At 38.1% G+C, this 17,836-nt stretch overlaps 1 non-coding gene across 1 annotated transcript; it reads left to right on the top strand.

Annotated features, from left to right (window-relative positions):
* The first annotated feature begins 17,250 nt into the window (after positions 1-17,250).
* On the top strand, positions 17,251-17,357 carry LOC115721454 (small nucleolar RNA R71). Its single transcript, XR_004012476.2, has one exon. It is a non-coding gene; the product is annotated as a small nucleolar RNA R71 (small nucleolar RNA).
* Positions 17,358-17,836: the final 479 nt, after the last annotated feature.

Below are 17,836 nucleotides of genomic sequence, written 5' to 3'. Positions count from 1 at the left end.
ACTGGTGAATAGTTTCTTGATAAAAAATTTAGATCATCGCATAAGCTTTCTAACGATATAAAAATCGCTGGAAACGGATCAATATTGAGAGAGATATGACTATTTTACTAAGACAATAATTTTCAGAAAAAAATAAAAACGAGATTTCATAGTTTAACCTAAAAGTTCACAACAATAAGTGGAAGAACTCTCTTACCTCTTGATGACTCTTCTTAATCAGTGCTAGATCTTGAAATCTCAAATTATTAGAATGGTGATGATGATCTCAATGTTATGTTGATGAAAATCATGAGTGTTGTTTGGCGAAGAGAATGAAACAAGAAGGAAAATTATAAATCTTTGATAGGTAGCGAGATGGATAACTTGTAGGATATAGGATTTTATGAGTGTCCTCTCTAAGAATTGTATTCGAGTGAAAGAAAGAGATTGAGATTGAGTTTTATTTTTCTTAGGGTTAGAGACTCTGCATATTACGTATCAAGAATGTGATAGATTTAGGTTTTATAATCTAATTAAATCTATAAAAGAAAATAATAAAATAACCCCTATAATCTGATGCTAATTTAACTCTAAATAGAATAATTAAATAAAAATCTTATTTGTTAGATATAAGTTTTAAATTTAAATTTTAAAACTTAGGGTTTCTATACTAAACTTAACAGTTCGTCACTTTGTAACCTAATTTTGACCCCAATAAAGTTAAAATTACGATAAATCTATTTCTACGTAATTGATAGATCTTTGAATTATCTTTCCAACGCCACTGAAATCACCTCAATCCGAGCTCTAGAACTCCAGATATGATTGTTTTAGTAAAACAGTTTTTAATCCTGCGAATTTATCCAAACCTACGAATTTTTAACATTAATTAATTAAACTCACTAAATATATTATAAAACCCTAATGGACCTTCATATTGGGCTTTAATTAAACGATTACTTACTCTGTAAAAATACCATAATATTTTACTTTCGTAGTTAATACAACTTTAACTCTCTAGAAAATTGGTACAACTACTCTAAGCAATAATATCAACTCACTAACAACACAAAGAAACAAGATAATTATTCTCGCTCAATTAATATCCAAAAAAAAAAAAAATTAAATACTATTTTAATCTGGATATTACACAATTGCAAGAGCGGAGCTCTGCCAACTGAGCGATATCCCCCAAGCCAAGTAGAGCATGCATGAAGGAGTCAAATGCTTCTTCTATTCTTTTCCTTGGCGCAAATAGGTCATCCTGGACTTGAACCAAGGACCTCGCCTGTGAAGTAAATTATTGCACCTACGGTCCAACCAATTGGGAGAGAATCAATAGATTTTTTTTTCTGGAGCGATTCATCCTTCCCGAACGTAGCATACAACTCTCCGCTGTACTGCGCTCTCCAAGTGTGCTTGTTCCTCCCTTCTTCCCTACCATGGCAAGTTTTTATGAAATAAGTCCGATAAGAAGAAAAAAGAAGGCGTTAAGAGACCCTCCTGGCCCAACCCTACATACTCAAAGATCCTTTTTCAAATCTAATCCCATTTCGAGTTAAGAGATAGATAAATAGACCCATCCGATTATCTTGATCGGGGGCGCTCATAGTGACTAAGGGGCTACATATGAATAAAAAATCTACTACTTGATGGGAAGGAGTTGTGTACCATGATAATGTATTGAAGCATGCATGCAATTACTTTTTGATGCTTAGAGTTTTGATTATGCATGACAAGAGGTGGGTTGAATTTAAGAAAAAATTGCCTAAAGAAATTGGGAATCTGATCAATCTAAGGTTATTAAATATTCCTAATTGGTAGATTAAAAAGATTCCATCTTTTTTCAGCAATTTAAGATGCCTGCAAACTTTGAGATAACATATTGATTGTGATACAATACCAAATTCAATGTGCAAGTTAGAAGTTAGAACAGTTGAGGCATCTACATTATTTGAATTTAACTGATGGCATAGGTAAATTCTTGAGGTCAACCAAGTCTAGAAGTTTACAGACATTGGTAGGTATTGGTGACAAGGATCTTTTTATGAGTGATCTTCTACAACTGGAGAGTCTCAAGAAATTAGGAATTCAGGTGGTTGGAAATTACACATTCTTATTACACAATCCCCAATCTCTCAAATTTTCTCATCTTTTCTCTTTACAAGTATACAATGCATCTACTCAAATCAACCAAATCTCCTTAAATCTCATGAGTATTGATTAGGCTCAGAGTTCAGGATGATCCAATGCCAACATTAGAAAAGCTACTAAAATTAAGAGCCCTTAGAATTGACTCTAATAGTTTTAGAGGGGATGGGATGGTGTGCTCAAGAGGAGTGTTGGATTAAACCTCCACTTACACTGATATTAAGTCTAAATACAACTTGAACACAAAGGACAGAAAAGGAAATACATGCAAAATCCCTAAGTTGACCTTCGGTCTCTAATAAACCTAACAGAAAGTAGTTAGAGTGGATTTGGTTAAATCCACTTCTAACTACGTTCTGTAACTAACTAACTAATACATTCAGAAGCAAAAATTAAAACCCTAGATCTATATATACCTCAAGCAACAACCAGATCTGGGTGGTTGAGTGAGTTCTTCAAGATCCTGGGTAAGAAGACTTGAAGAAGGAAGAATCCAAGCTCGTACATGCACAGAAACACACAGAGAGTTAGATCTAGAGAGAGAGAGGGATTAAACACTTAATACATGTATTAAAAGAAGATTACCAGTCTGAAATTGTTACCTGTGACTTGGAATCTTCATTGTTGTATGTTTGAAACATCTTGATAGTGGAATCGAGCTCTCAAATTCGAGGAGCAGCTCAAACGGAGACGTAGCCAATTTTATTGGTGAACTTCGGGAAATTTCTGGTGTTTTCTATCCCTAATCTATTCCTATTTGTGTGTGTGGGTGTGTACAGATCTGATCTGTGTAGTGTGTTTGGGGCTTGATTTTCTGGGTAGATTGAAACCTAGCTTCGAGTTTCTCAGAGAGAAACTCTCTGCTAGGGTTTCGAAGAGAAGACAGAGAAAGAGAGAAAGTGGCTGAGAAGATTCTCGAGCCTTGGGTTTTGTTCAAATACAAAACGCTGTCGTTTTGGGTTCTCTGACTTTGAAAAGTCTTTGAACAGGGAAAGGTCGAAATTGACCTTATATTTGATTAGTTTTGTTTGTTGGTGTAGGGGGCAAGATAGTAAAATTCTATCTTAAAATTCCTACAATGGTATCAGAGCTTGGTTAAAGCTGGAAAAGATCAACACTCAAACTAATCAAGAAGGAAGGAAAAACTCAAGCAAGGAAGCAAGAAACTCAACCAAGAAATTCAAGAACTCAACCAGATCAACTTGAAATCTTTAACAAAGGATTTCTGGGACACATTATAATTATCTTTACAATTGAATTGCCTATTATTATCTATTTCATCTGATTTTACTTAACTTCATTAATTATGAGCAATTTAAAGGTTGACATTGACAAATTTGATGGTTCTGGTGAATATAGGATTTGGAGGAGAAAGATTAAGTCACTCTTGGCTCAACAGAAACTATTGAGAGTACTTAATGACCCTATAGAATGGCCAGAAGGGACTACCAAGATTCAACAAGAAGAATACTTGGAAACTGCTACTGGTATCATGATATTTAACTTATCAGATGCCATTATCAGACTAATTGACAAGGAAGAAACCCCTGCCCAGATTTGGAAGAAACTGGAAGAACAGTTTCAACAGAAATCCCTAACCAACAAGATTTTCTTGAAGGAAAGGATTTTGGGGTTTAAAATGAGTTCATCCAAATCTCTTGATCAAAATTTGGATGAATTCTTAAGGATGCATATTGAACTTGCAAATTCTGGGGAAAATGAGGCACTAAGTGATGAAAACCAGGCCATTATTATCCTAAATTCATTACCTGAATCCTACAGAGAAGTCAAGACTGCTATTAAGTATGGAAGGACATCTATAACCCTAGAGGAGGTGATCTCTGCACTCAAATCTAAAGACTTAGAAATGAGGACAGAGAAAGGTGGACACTCTAATGGTGAAGTCAACCTGAGTAGGGGCAGACCAGGTCCAAGAAAACCTTGGAATAATAGAGGTAGGAGCCAAGGCAGAGGTTCAAACAAACAAGGAGGTTTTCAAAGAGGCAGATCAAGTTCTAACCCTAGAAACTCTGATGAAACTAATGGGTGTTACAACTGTGGTAAACCTGGACATTTCAAAAGAGATTGTTATTTCTTGAAAAGAAATAGCAAACAAAAACCACATGGACAGGGAGATTCTAAATATTCTAACTCTAAACCTAAATCTGATATGCATGATGCTAATATTACTGATGGTTATGAAAGTGGTGAAGTGTACCAAGTTGGACCATCCATCAAAGATGAATGGATCCTTGACTCTGGTTGCACTTTCCACATGACTAATAATAAATCTTTCATGTTTGATTTCAGGAAATCAAATGGGGGCAGAGTTATACTTGGAAACAACCAGACCTGTGATATACAAGGCTCTGGATCTATCAGTTTTAAAATGCATGATGGAATGGTCAGAACTCTAAGTGAAGTTAGATATGTTCCTAACCTAGCCAGGAATCTAATTTCACTAAGTGTTCTAGATGACCAAGGCATTGTTAGCAAGATTGAATCTGGCCAAATGAAAATAAGCAAAGGAGCCCTAACTATCATGAAAGGACACAAAGATGGAGGCTTATACTACTTAAAAGGACAACCAGTTGTACCTTGCAATTTTACTGCTCACAGCAACAATGATGATTCAAATGCAATGCTATGGCACAAGAGGCTAGGACACATAAGTGAGAAAGGACTGCAACTAATGAGTGAACAGAACCTACTAGGTAAAGACAAGGTATGCAAACTTGATTTTTGTGAGTGTTGTGTGCTTGGAAAACATCATAGACTGAAATTTTCCACTGGCACACACAACACTAAGAAAATACTAGAATATGTTCATTCTGATCTGTGGGGACCAGAAAAAACAAGTACTCATGGTGGTTGTGTCTATTTTCTATCTATTGTTGATGATTTTTCTAGGAAAGTTTGGATTTTTCTATTAAAACATAAAAATGAGGCTTTTTCTAAGTTTACACAGTGGAAAACACTTGTGGAAAATTTAACAAATGAAAAATTAAAAACTCTAAGGACTGACAATGGATTAGAATTTTGTAATGAAGAGTTTAACAATTATTGTAAAGAAAATGGCATACAGAGACACAAAACAGTTAGAATTACACCCCAACAGAATGGAGTTGCAGAAAGAATGAACAGAACCATTCTCAACAAAGTGAGATGCTTACTGTTGCAATCTGGACTATCACAAGGTTTCTGGGGAGAAGCAGCTTTAACAACTGTATACTTAATCAACAGGAGTCCATCCAGTGCAAATGGATTCAAAACTCCAGAAGAAAAATGGTCTGGTAAACCTCCTAACCTTTCTAATCTTAGAGTGTTTGGTTGTGCAGCATATGCACACCAAAGTGTTGGGAAATTAGAACCTAGGGCTATGAAGTGTGTTTTTCTGGGATATCCAGAAGGAGTTAAGGGATATAGGCTTTGGGTTTGGGAACAAAAAGGTTTTAAAACTATTAATAGCAGGGATGTAATCTTTAAAGAAGATATATTTCCTTGTTTGCCTATTTCTTCTAACCCTAGTGCAGGTACAAAAGACACTGAAAATGCAGGTAACACTGCAAATGAAGGAACTGGATCTATTCAGGTGGAACAAACAGTGAACACACCTGAACAGAACCAGGGAGATCAGGTTCGAGTGGAACACCGGAAACCGAGTTCGAGTGGAACCTGATGAGGACAACACTGACATTGTTGATGAAGGCACTCAAGAGGACTTGGGGGATTATCAATTAGTCAGGGACAGGGGCAGAAGGGTACCAAGACCTAATCCTAAGTATAGTTTTAATATTTGGGATGAAGACATTGCATATGCCTTTATGAGTGAATTGGAAATGGCCAATAATGAACCTCAATCATATGAAGAGGCCATTAAAGGACCAAATTCCAGGAAATGGAAAGGTGCAATGGATGAAGAGATGGAATCTCTTAAGAAGAACAGAACCTGGATTGTAGTGCCTAAACCTAAAGATAAGAGCATAGTGGACTGTAAATGGCTATTCAAGGAGAAAGAAGGCAGAACTAAGAATGAACTGTTACGAAAATTCTGTTTATTACGCAAGTGAACGTATCAAGTAGTATCTCACGCAAGTGAGGTCGAACCACAGGGAATTGGATTGAGTACTACTAAATTATAATTATGATTCTATTCGGTAAAATATTAAGTTGCAATTTTAAAAGTAAATAACTCAGAAAATTAAAGAGAAAATTAACGAAGATTAATCAAGATGAGAGATTAGGGAGGTGAATCCTGTTGATAAGTTACCTATGTTAATGCCTAATTGCTATCCTTATCTCAATGTGAAAGACAGATTATAAATTAACCTAACTCTTTTCAGATCTTTTAGGTTCTAAATAATATGTTCTCTAATTAACTTCTTAACTAGATCAACACAAAATCAGCATTAAGCAATAATCTATTAGTCACTAGGCTATGTAAATACTTTCGTTTTACATCAAAACCTAGACTATCCAAATTTTAGCATTCCTAATTCTCACTTTTCAGATTTCGAATTAGGATCATAGAGCATGTAAAAGGTGATCAAGCTTGCACATGAAATTAAACACAAACAAAGATAGTATTCACACATAAGATGAAGGAATGGCAATTATTTATTAACTAGGCATAAACTTAAACAACATTCATCATCCTCCCTTATTGGAAAATTTAGTTCATAATAACTCTAAAAACATCCATGATTAATTCAGAAATAAAAACAAACGTAAAGAAGAATAAAAAGGGTAAAAGAAAAAAACTAGAAGGTGGTATTGCTCCGGGTCTTCAAGATAGCTTCCTCTCCACTTTGCCTCCACTATTAGGTCTGTTTTTGCTTGCCTTTGACCTTCAATGTCGTATTCCTTATATAGGGATAAGTGGTGAGCCTCCAATTGAGTGAAAAATCAAAATTAGGTCAAATCTGCGATTTCCGTACATAGTCGCGACTAGCATTTAAGCTGGTCGCGACTACAGGCAAAACTCGAAAAACCGAGTTTCTGCCTATCTTACGAAGTCGCGACCAGGGTCGCGACCAGGGAAAAGGGTCGCGACCAGGCTCATCAGAGGTCGCGACTACTGATGCTTCAGGAACCGAATTTTCCAATTTTTCCAAGTTTGTCCCAGTTTTTCGCCATTTGACTGAATTCGAACTTTAACACCCCGGGAACCTGAAATAATGAAAATCAAGCGTAAAACTGCTCCAAAAGACACCAATAGACGAGATAATGCTAACTTTAAAGACCCGAAATATAGGTTAATTATAACCTAACATGAACCTATAAGATATAAGGCCAGGTTAGTGGCCAAAGGGTTTACACAGAAGGAGGGTATAGATTTTAATGAAGTATTTGCACCAGTTGCAAAATACAAGACTATAAGGATAATGCTAAGTCTAGCTACTCAATTCAACCTAGAAATTGACCAAATGGATGTTACTACTGCTTTCCTACATGGTGAACTAGAGGAGGAAATCTACATGAGACAACCTAAAGGATACATTGAAAAAGGGAAGGAAAACTATGTATGCAAGCTAGTTAAGTCACTGTATGGTTTAAAACAGTCTCCTAGGCAGTGGAATAAAAGGTTTGATGGATTTATGCTAAAACTGGGGTTTTCTAGGAGTTACTATGATCACTGTTTATACTATAAAGGTACTGATATTAATAAAGTCATATATCTACTTCTGTATGTAGATGATATGCTTATAATCAGTAAGGAAAGGGCAAGAGTAAACACAATGAAGGGCCTACTCAAGACTGAGTTTGAAATGAAAGACCTAGGGGAAGCTACTAAGATTTTGGGAATCTCTATTAAGAGAAACAGAGCAGAAGGGACACTTATCCTAAATCAGGAAGACTACATACACAAGATAATTGAGAAATTCTCAATGAAGGGATCTAAAATTGCTAGCCAACCTATAACTACATGTTGCTTTATTTTTAAACACTACGCAAGTATACGCAATCAAGTAGTAAATCTCACACAGGTGAGGTCGATCCCACAGGGAATTGGATTAAGTACCACTAAATTATACTTATGATTCTATTCGGTAAATCAAAAGCAATTACAGTTTAAAAAACAGTAAAATTTGAAAGAAATTCAGAAAACTTAATAACACAGTTTAAAGTTGAGCAAGATGAGACAATAGGGAGGAGAATCCTGTTGTTGTTTACCCAAATTGTTAATGATTAATTACTATCCTATTCTTGGGGTGAATGACAGATTATAAAATAACCTAGCTCCTTTCAGATCTTCTAGATTCTAAATCACATGTTATCTAATTAATTCCTTAATTAAACTAACATGAAATCAGCATTAAGCAATAATCTACTCGTCACATAAGTCATGTAAATACTTTCGTTTCACATAGAACATCGATTATCTTAATTTTAGCATTCTCAATTCTCACTTTTCAGATTTTGAATTGAGATCATAGAGCATGCACAAGGTGATCAATCTTAAACATGAAATTAAACACAAATTAAAATAATTTCACACACACAAGAATTGAGGAATGGTAATTAAACATTAACTAGGAAAACATTAAACAACAATCATCATCCTCCCTAAATGGGAAATTTAGTTCAGAAACAAATCCATAACCATTCCTATAGCAATATTCAACAATAATAAATTAAAGAGGAATAAAGAAAAGAACTGTTTAAGGGTGAATTCTGGATCTTCACTTGAATCTCTACGCTCTTCCTGCCGCTCTCAGCTGTGTTTTAGGGTTCCAAATCGCTCTCTCTGACTTCCAATCGCAGTTTTCTATTTATACTTGAAATTTAGGGTTCGATGGACGAAAATACCCCCGGTCCGTACGGGATCTCGCCGCGGCCATGCTTCCTCTCGCCGCGGCGAGATTATGCCAAATTCAGCCTCTCTCTGTTTCTCGTATCTCGCCGCGGCGAGACTCTTCATCGCCGCGGCCAGATATGCAAAAACTCAAAAATGAAGGTTTTTCTTCGGCTCAGCACGTCTTTCAGTGAATTTCTGCACCCGAGACCTCTTTTACTCCAAAGAACCTGAAAACATAGAAAACAAGCGTAATTCCGTCCCAACACAGCTAAGAATGCACATAAATCGGATCCATAACATAGGCTAAAAATAGCCTAACAAACTCCCCCAAACTGACTCTTTACTCGTCCCCGAGTAAACTAAGACTAAACTAAGAAAAAAAAAACTGACAATGATAGCTGAACTTTCCAACAATTAAATTGTTACCACCACCTGCACAACTTCAATCCATCAATAACCAGAATTTCAACTTGCCAACTCTAAGAACTAAGTTGAATGTGCAATTTACAAGTAAGTAATTCATACAAACATAAAGCATCGCAATTCCCATCAATATCACAACTGTTCTAACTTTCCAACTTCCCACTAACACATGATCAATAAGTTTGAATGACATACTCCTCTCCACTAATGTTGACAAATTTCTATTCGGAATCAATAGGTCTTTTTCGGTTAAAATCACATGGCTTAGGTACATGGGTAGGTAAGAAGTCATTTAGGCTATACTATACCATAAGCACTATCAACCAAGCAAGCCTAGACATTTATTTTGCTTTCTTTCCATATATCCCAAAAACAGAAATAAGAGATTGCAATTTTTTTCTTGTGTGTGCACCTCATAATTTTCTTAACTTTTTTTTTTTCAAGAAGACACATTTTTTTCTCTTTTTTTTTTTTTCATAGGCACAACACACAAAATTCTTATTATTTTTTTTTTTCAATCTCTCATTCCTACACTTTATATTTTTTTCACTTACAGCACTTATTCCCCCCCAAACTTGCTTCAAGGCTCATGGCATAACAAAATATGTTCAGGGTGAAAAGAGTTTAGAATAACGAATTCAGCTCCGTGAAGTGGTGAAAAATTTTAAAACAGGCTAAGGCTCAACTTTGGGTATACTATGGATAAAACTTTTTTAAGGTAGGCTTGAAAGGCTCAATCGATTCAAAGAAAATTTGCCTAAATCACTTTCCAAACAAAAATCGTCAAGGATTTCGCTTCAAGAGAGTATGTCAAACAAATTCTATTCCATGTTCAATCAATCATTCCACAATCCAAATAGAACACAAGTGATATGTGAGAATAGCAAATGTTTTAAATCTACATGAATCACTTCCTAGCACACATCCAATTTAATTCAAACAGTTGCAAGTCAAGCACACAGTTATGTTTCAATCCATTGCACAAGTGAATAACAACAATTCAATTTATTTTTCAATTTAGCTATCACGCAAGACTAGAAAAAAAAAACTAAAACTAAAACAAATAAACTAAGTTTCCCCCCCCCAAACTAAAATGCACATTGTCCCCAATGTGTGAAAATAAACCAGGGTGAGAAAAACTTACCTGAGCCCCTTAAAAGGGGTTTGGCGGCGGTGGCTGGTCATAAGGGTTGAAACGGGGTGGCATGGGAAAATAGTTTGGATCATCCACACCGATATTCATCCTCGTGACAAGGGTGTTCAATTGAGCCACCTGCTGCTCATCGAAGATACTCCTCTGGGCCATGTAATTTTGCATATGAATGTTCTGCTGAATCAGATAATTCAGCTGATTGTGAGTGTACTGCATGGCAGGGTCAAGAGGCCCGACAAGACGTGGTGGTTCGATGTCCTCACGTTCCTCTTCTTCTCTTGCCGGAGGACCTCCTTGAACTGGCGGTTGACCATGAGGATGAGGAGGTTTGAAGCGCAGAACAGTCGCCAAAGTAATAGGGCGCTGGGGCGGTACCTTTGTATCATATGAGTACTGTGGTACTCCATGTTTCTCACAGAGGTCAGTGATTATTCCAGCCAACCCCAGTCCTCCACCGGAAGATCCCTCAACCATAATATCAAAGGTTGTTCGAACAATATCCCCCACATTCAAATTATACCCTTTCATAATACCGTAAACCCATTTAAGTCTGTCCATTTGAGCATCAGAAAAATGCTTGTTGGGGAGCATCCTTGCACTAACAAAGTAAAGCCAAGCCTTGGCCACTGGGTTGAGTTCACATCGGTACAATTGGTATGGTACTCCACTAAGCTCATGGAACCTAAGGCCAGGATACCCTAGAGTCTCAGCCATATCCACATAATTCGTACTTCTCTCATAGAATTGTTGTTTCAATTGTTGTTCTTCATAAGTGAAAGTTTGGAGATCATAAAGGGCATGAATAGCGTCTACGGTAGCAGGCACTCTAACCCCCTAACTCTAACTTTGCCCTCTTCTCTTTCAGGCCAGTTGGCTAAAAATTCCAAAGCTAGAGTTTGATTACCACGCTCAGTGACATCGACGAACTTAGTCCACTGCCTCTGTAGGATTTGATCCCTAATAGATGCAAAAGCAGGGGGAATATTGGCAGTTTGGCTTAGGTTGACTATGTCTATCCCTCTATCTTCAATGAACGCCCTATCTTTTAATTTCAAAAACCTCTCTTGAGCCTCCACGTTGGCAAACCTAACTCTATCAAGGTTAGGGCGTCCCCTAGATGGGTTGGATGATGAAGCTCCCTCTTCATTGACCCTTGACCTCTTTGGACCCATAACTCCCAAAATTTTTTCTAACTTTCAAGATTTTTCAAAATTTTGACAGCACTTCCCCTTAAAAATTGACTTCCCGGGATTAAAATCCCTTTCAATTTAACCCAATTCTATTCACACAATCAATTTTAACAATGTATATAGCAAAAATCCCAAATATCCACCAAATAATTCAAAACTATCCAACAAATTCAGAAATTTTTCAATAAAAATTGGAATGGAAGTCTTAGAATCAATACCTCAATGAAAATCACTCTTTAGTCAACCTCCATTGATGAGAACCTTGAAGCTTTAGGGAAGAAGAAGATGAATAGTGATTTTTCTGAAATTTGGGTGAGGTTTAGGGATTTTGGAATGGATTTTTAGAGGAAAAGAGTGTTAGATGAGAGAAATAAGAGATTATGATGATTTGGGATGAAAGTTTATGGGTGATTTTGAGGAAAATTGGTTTGAATGGGATTAGATGAAGAAATTAGGGTGAAAAGAGGTGGTTTTCGGCTGGGAGAAAAAAGTGTTTGAATGAGGTGTGATTTTGAAATGTTAGGGTTTTTAGGATTTAAAAAGAAAAAACTGACCATCTCGCCGCGGCGACCATGTAGCCTCGCCGCGGCGAGAATCCGTGGATTTAAGGGTCGTTCTGTAAGTTCAACCTCGCCGCGGCGGTATGTCTTCTCGCCGCGGCGAGAAATCTCGAAAATAGTCTTGTTTCTGTAAGTCTATTCTGGCCGCGGCCAGACATCTCATGGCCGCGGCCACTGACCCCAAATCAAATTTTTTTTTTTTTTTTTTTTTTTTTTTTTTTTTTTTTTAGTAACGAAACAGAATGAACATCAAGAAAAATAACAGTAAACTTAAAAAGAGTTCAACTAAATCAAAAGAACACTTGGGTTGCCTCCCAATTAGCGCTAACTTTATCGTCGCTCAGCTAGACGTTGATCGAGATCTTTAAAGTGGCGCCAGAATCATGGCGGACTTGGTTTGATCAAATTGACCCCCCAAGTAGAGCTTTAATCGTTGTCCATTCACTTTGAAAGTATTAGGACTTTCACCTTTTAGTTCCACTGCTCCGTAGGGAAACACTTTGATCACCGTAAATGGCCCTGACCACCTTGATTTTAATTTACCAGGAAACAACTTTAGCCTTGAGTTAAAGAGTAGAACTTGTTGACCAGGTTGAAACTCTTTTCTGACTAGATTTCTGTCATGCCATCTCTTAGTTCTTTCCTTGTAAATCTTGGCGTTCTCATATGCTTCATTTCGAAATTCTTCCAACTCATCCAACTGTAGTAGTCTTTTCTGCCCAGCAGCTTTTAAGTCCATGTTCAGAGTTTTCATCGCCCAATACGCCTTGTGTTCTAGCTCTACCGGTAGATGACAAGCCTTTCCAAACACCAACCGATATGGTGACATCCCGATTGGTGTCTTGAATGCTGTTCTATAAGCCCACAATGCATCATCCAACTTTCTTGACCAATCTTTCCTTGATCTCTGCACCGTTTTCTCCAGAATCATCTTTATTTCCCGGTTAGAAATCTCAGCTTGGCCATTACTTTGCGGATGATAAGGTAGAGCTGTTCTATGACGAACACCATATCTCGAAAGGAGTGCTTCGAATTGTTTGTTGCAAAAGTGACTCCCTTCATCGCTTATGATTGCTCGGGGAGTTCCAAACCGAGTAAATATGTTCTTTTGAAGGAACCGAAGGACTGTTTTACCATCATTAGCTGGTGTGGCTGCAGCTTCCACCCATTTTGACACATAATCCACAGCTAATAGGATGTATAAATTGCTAAACGATGAAGGAAAAGGACCCATAAAATCTATCCCCCATACATCAAACAATTCAACTTCCAAGATTCCTGTCAAAGGCATTTCGTTTCTCCTTGAGATGTTTCCTGTACGCTGACAACGATCACATGCCTTCACAAAAGTACTAGCGTCCTTGAAAAGTGTTGGCCAAAAGAATCCACTTTGCAACACCTTGGCAGCTGTTCTAGTTCCACTGAAGTGTCCCCCACATGGTAAAGCATGACAGTGATTAAGAATAGAATACATCTCCTCTTCAGGCACACACCTTCTTATTATCTGATCTGCACAGTGCTTGTAGAGGATTGGCTCTTCCCAATAATAATGTTTCACCTCAGAAAAGAACTTCTTCAGTTGTTGTCGAGATAGCTCAGGAGGAGTGATATTGGCAGCCAAGAAGTTAACATAATCAGCATACCATGGTACCATCAGACTTTCCCTCACACTAAAGAGTTGTTCATCGGGAAATTGTTCATTTATTTGTACCTCTTTTGTATTCTGACTTTCTTCCAGCTCTAGTCTTGACAAGTGATCTGCCACCAAGTTCTCAGTACCCTTCTTGTCTTTTATGTCTAGATCAAATTCTTGCAAAAGAAGAACCCATCGAATCAGTCGTGGTTTGGCATCCTTCTTAGTCATCAAGTACTTGATTGCTGAATGGTCTGTATACACTATCACTTTATTACCAATTAAGTAGGGTCGAAATTTGTCACATGCAAATACTATGGCCAGCATCTCTTTTTCTGTAGTAGCGTAGTTTAGTTGGGCATCATTCAAGGTTTTGCTTGCATAATAAATGGTTCTGAATACCTTGTCAACCCGTTGTCCCAAGACTGCTCCAATAGCATAATCACTGGCATCGCACATGATTTCAAAAGGTAATTCCCAGTTTGGTGTAGTCACAATCGGTGCTGAGATTAACTTCTCCTTGAGAATTTGGAATGCTTCAAGACAATCTTTCCCAAATTCAAAAGGTACTCCACTAGCAAGAAGATTGGATAGCGGTTTGGCCACTTTGGAGAAATCTTTGATAAATCTTCTATAAAACCCGGCATGACCCAAAAAGCTTCGAACTCCCTTCACTGAACTTGGAGGAGGCAAGTTCTCAATTGTAGATACTTTGGCTCTGTCAACCTCAATACCTTCTTTTGAGATTTTATGTCCCAGCACTATTCCTTCTGTAACCATGAAATGGCACTTTTCCCAGTTCAGCACCAAATTAGAGTCTTCACATCTTGCTAAAACCAACTCCAAGTTACTCAGACATTGGTCAAACGATGAGCCAAACACTGAAAAATCATCCATGAACACCTCGATGCACTTTTCTATTAAATCTGAAAATATAGCCATCATACACCTCTGAAATGTTGCTGGAGCATTACATAGCCCAAATGGCATTCGTCGAAAAGCAAAAGTACCATATGGACATGTGAATGTTGTTTTCTCTTGATCCTCCGGTGCTATAGCTATTTGGTGATACCCTGAGTACCCATCAAGGAAACAATAGTACTCTTGTCCTGCCAACTTGTCTAACATCTGATCAATGAATGGGAGTGGAAAGTGATCTTTTCTTGTGGCCTTGTTGAGTTTTCGGTAGTCAATGCAAATTCTCCATCCCGTGACAGTTCTGGTTGGGATGAGTTCATTCTTCTCATTCTTCACCACCGTCATCCCTCCTTTCTTTGGAACAACTTGAACTGGACTCACCCATTTACTGTCTGAAATAGGATATGCTACCCCGGCATCTAACCACTTCAAAACTTCTTTTCTGACAACCTCCTTCATTGGTGGATTCAATCTACGTTGTGCATCAATGGTTGGTTTCACTCCTTCCTCCATTAAGATTCTATGCATTACAGTTGAAGGGCTGATCCCTTTAATATCTGCTAAAGTCCATCCAATGGCTTTTGAATGCTTCCTTAGAACCCGTAATAGCTTATCTGTCTCTACAGAAGATAGGGAAGAAGCCACAATAACAGGAAGTGTCTTATTTTCACCCAAATATTCATACCTGAGATGCTCTGGTAGGACTTTTAACTCTAGTTGAGGAGGCTTTTCAGTAGATGGGGTAGGCTTTGTTGGTATGACTCCTAACTCTTCATAATATTTTCTATTCAGTGGTCCATAAGAATCGAGCCACATAGCATATTCAAAAGCTTCCTTACCATCTTGTTCTACCACCTCTTCTTGTACCAAGGTCAGATTAAGAGGATCTTCAGCATGTGTCTTTGTCTCCACCAACTGATCCACCACATCAATTGCAAAACAGTTGTCACTAGCTGTAGGATAGGTCATTGCTTTGAGTACATTAAATACAACTTCATCTCCTTGTACCCTTAGCTTTAACTCCCCTTTCTGAACATCAATGAGTGCTTTCCCTGTTGCCAAGAAAGGTCTCCCCAGAATGATAGGAACATTACTGTCTTCCTCCATATCCAGAACAATGAAATCCGCTGGAAAGATGAACTTGTCCACCTTTACTAACACATCCTCAATGACTCCTCTAGGGTGAGCTAGCGATCGATCTGCCAATTGAAGAGTTACAGTAGTTGGCTTTGCTTCACCTAGCTGCAATCTTTTGAACACTGACAAGGGCATTAAGTTAATACTGGCTCCCAAATCACATAGTGCATTTATCCCTTCAATTTTACCAATAGTACAAGGAATAGTGAAGCTCCCTGGATCTCTGAGTTTTGGAGGGAGTTTCTTCTGTAGAATAGCGCTACACTCTTCAGTTAGAGCCAATCGTCTCATAGTCTTCCATCTTCCTCTTCTTTGACAAAATTTCCTTCATAAACTTCACATAACTTGGCATCTGCTCTAGAGCTTCAGCAAAAGGAATGTTAATGTGAAGTCTTTTGAAGACTTCTAGAAACTTGGTGAACTGCTTGTCTAAGCTTGACTTTCTCAGCCTCTGAGGATAGGGTATCTTTACATGATGATCAATACTAATCGGTGGAGACTGTTGTGGTGGTGCTGGGCTATCAGTAGCCTTCTCTGCTGTCGGTGTTGGTGTTGGCACTGGTTGAGCATTTATTTCTACATCTACCTCAACTGGTTGTGGTAACTCAGGCCCATTATACTTCTTACCGCTCCTCAGGGTAATTGCCTTGCAGTTTTCTTTAGGATTAACTTCAGTGGTGCTAGGCAAATTTCCTTGAGGGCGGGTTGCTACCTGAGTTGCTAGCTGGCCCATCTGAGTCTGCAGGTCTTTAATTGAAGATCTAGTTTCAGTCATGAATTGGAGCAGTAAATCTGTCTGCAAACTAGAACTTCCACCAGAGGATTGTTGCTGATTAAACTGTTGGTTCTGATTTCTTTGTTGATAGAACCCACTATTTCTTCGGTTGTTATTCTGGTTGAACCCATAATTGTTGTTGTTGTTGTTCTGTGAAAAATTCCCAATGGCCTTAGCTTCATCCATTGGCAAATCATCCACATCTGCTTGGCACTCCGAAAAGTGATGACTTCCTCCACATAACTCACAAACAATTTGGGCTTGCTTAGCTTGCCCTGCAATGATTTTAGTCAATGCCTCAACCTGAGCTGTTAACTTTGTGATGGCATCGACTTCTAACACACCAGCTACTTTCTTGGATTGACTCCTTTCAGTTGGCCACTGCTGGTTGTTTAGAGCCATCTCCTCCAATAGATCATATGCCTCATTAGCACTCTTTCTCATAAAAGCTCCGCCAGCTGCTGCATCTATTAGAGTTCTAGTATTACCAACCAACCCGTTGTAGAAGTTGTGAACCAGCATCCACTTCTCTATACCATGATGGGGACACCTCCTGATCAGATCTTTAAACCTCTCCCAAGCCTCATGGAGAGATTCATTATCTTGTTGGCAGAAATTATTAATTTCTCCTCTTAGCTTTGCAGACTTCGCTGGAGGAAAGAACTTTGACAAGAATTTTGTTGCCAGATCATTCCATGTAGCAATAGAATTCGGTGGCAAAGAATTCAACCAACTCTTGGCTCGTTCTCTGAGAGAGAATGGAAACAACCTCAATCTAATGGCATCGTCGCTAACTCCATTAACTTTAAAAGTTTCACAAAGTTCCATGAAGTTAGAGAGATGCAAATTAGGATCTTCAGAAGGGAGACCACCAAACTGAACTGAAGACTGCACCATTTGAAGGATGGCAGGTTTGATCTCGAAGTTGTTTGCATCCACTGCCGGTGGCCTAATACATGACTGCACTCCCGTCAGAGTAGGGAGAATGTAATCTCTCAAGCTTCGGCCATTAGCTTGATCTTCCACAGCGCCTCCATTATTACCATTATTACGCCCATTGTTCCCAACATTATTGTTCACATTGGCAGCCATGATTTCTGATGTTTCAAGAAGCGATT

This window comes from Cannabis sativa, chromosome 2, assembly GCF_029168945.1.
Source record: "Cannabis sativa cultivar Pink pepper isolate KNU-18-1 chromosome 2, ASM2916894v1, whole genome shotgun sequence".
Classification (NCBI taxonomy): Eukaryota; Viridiplantae; Streptophyta; class Magnoliopsida; order Rosales; family Cannabaceae; genus Cannabis; species Cannabis sativa.
This window is presented reverse-complemented; position numbering and strand designations above follow the sequence as displayed.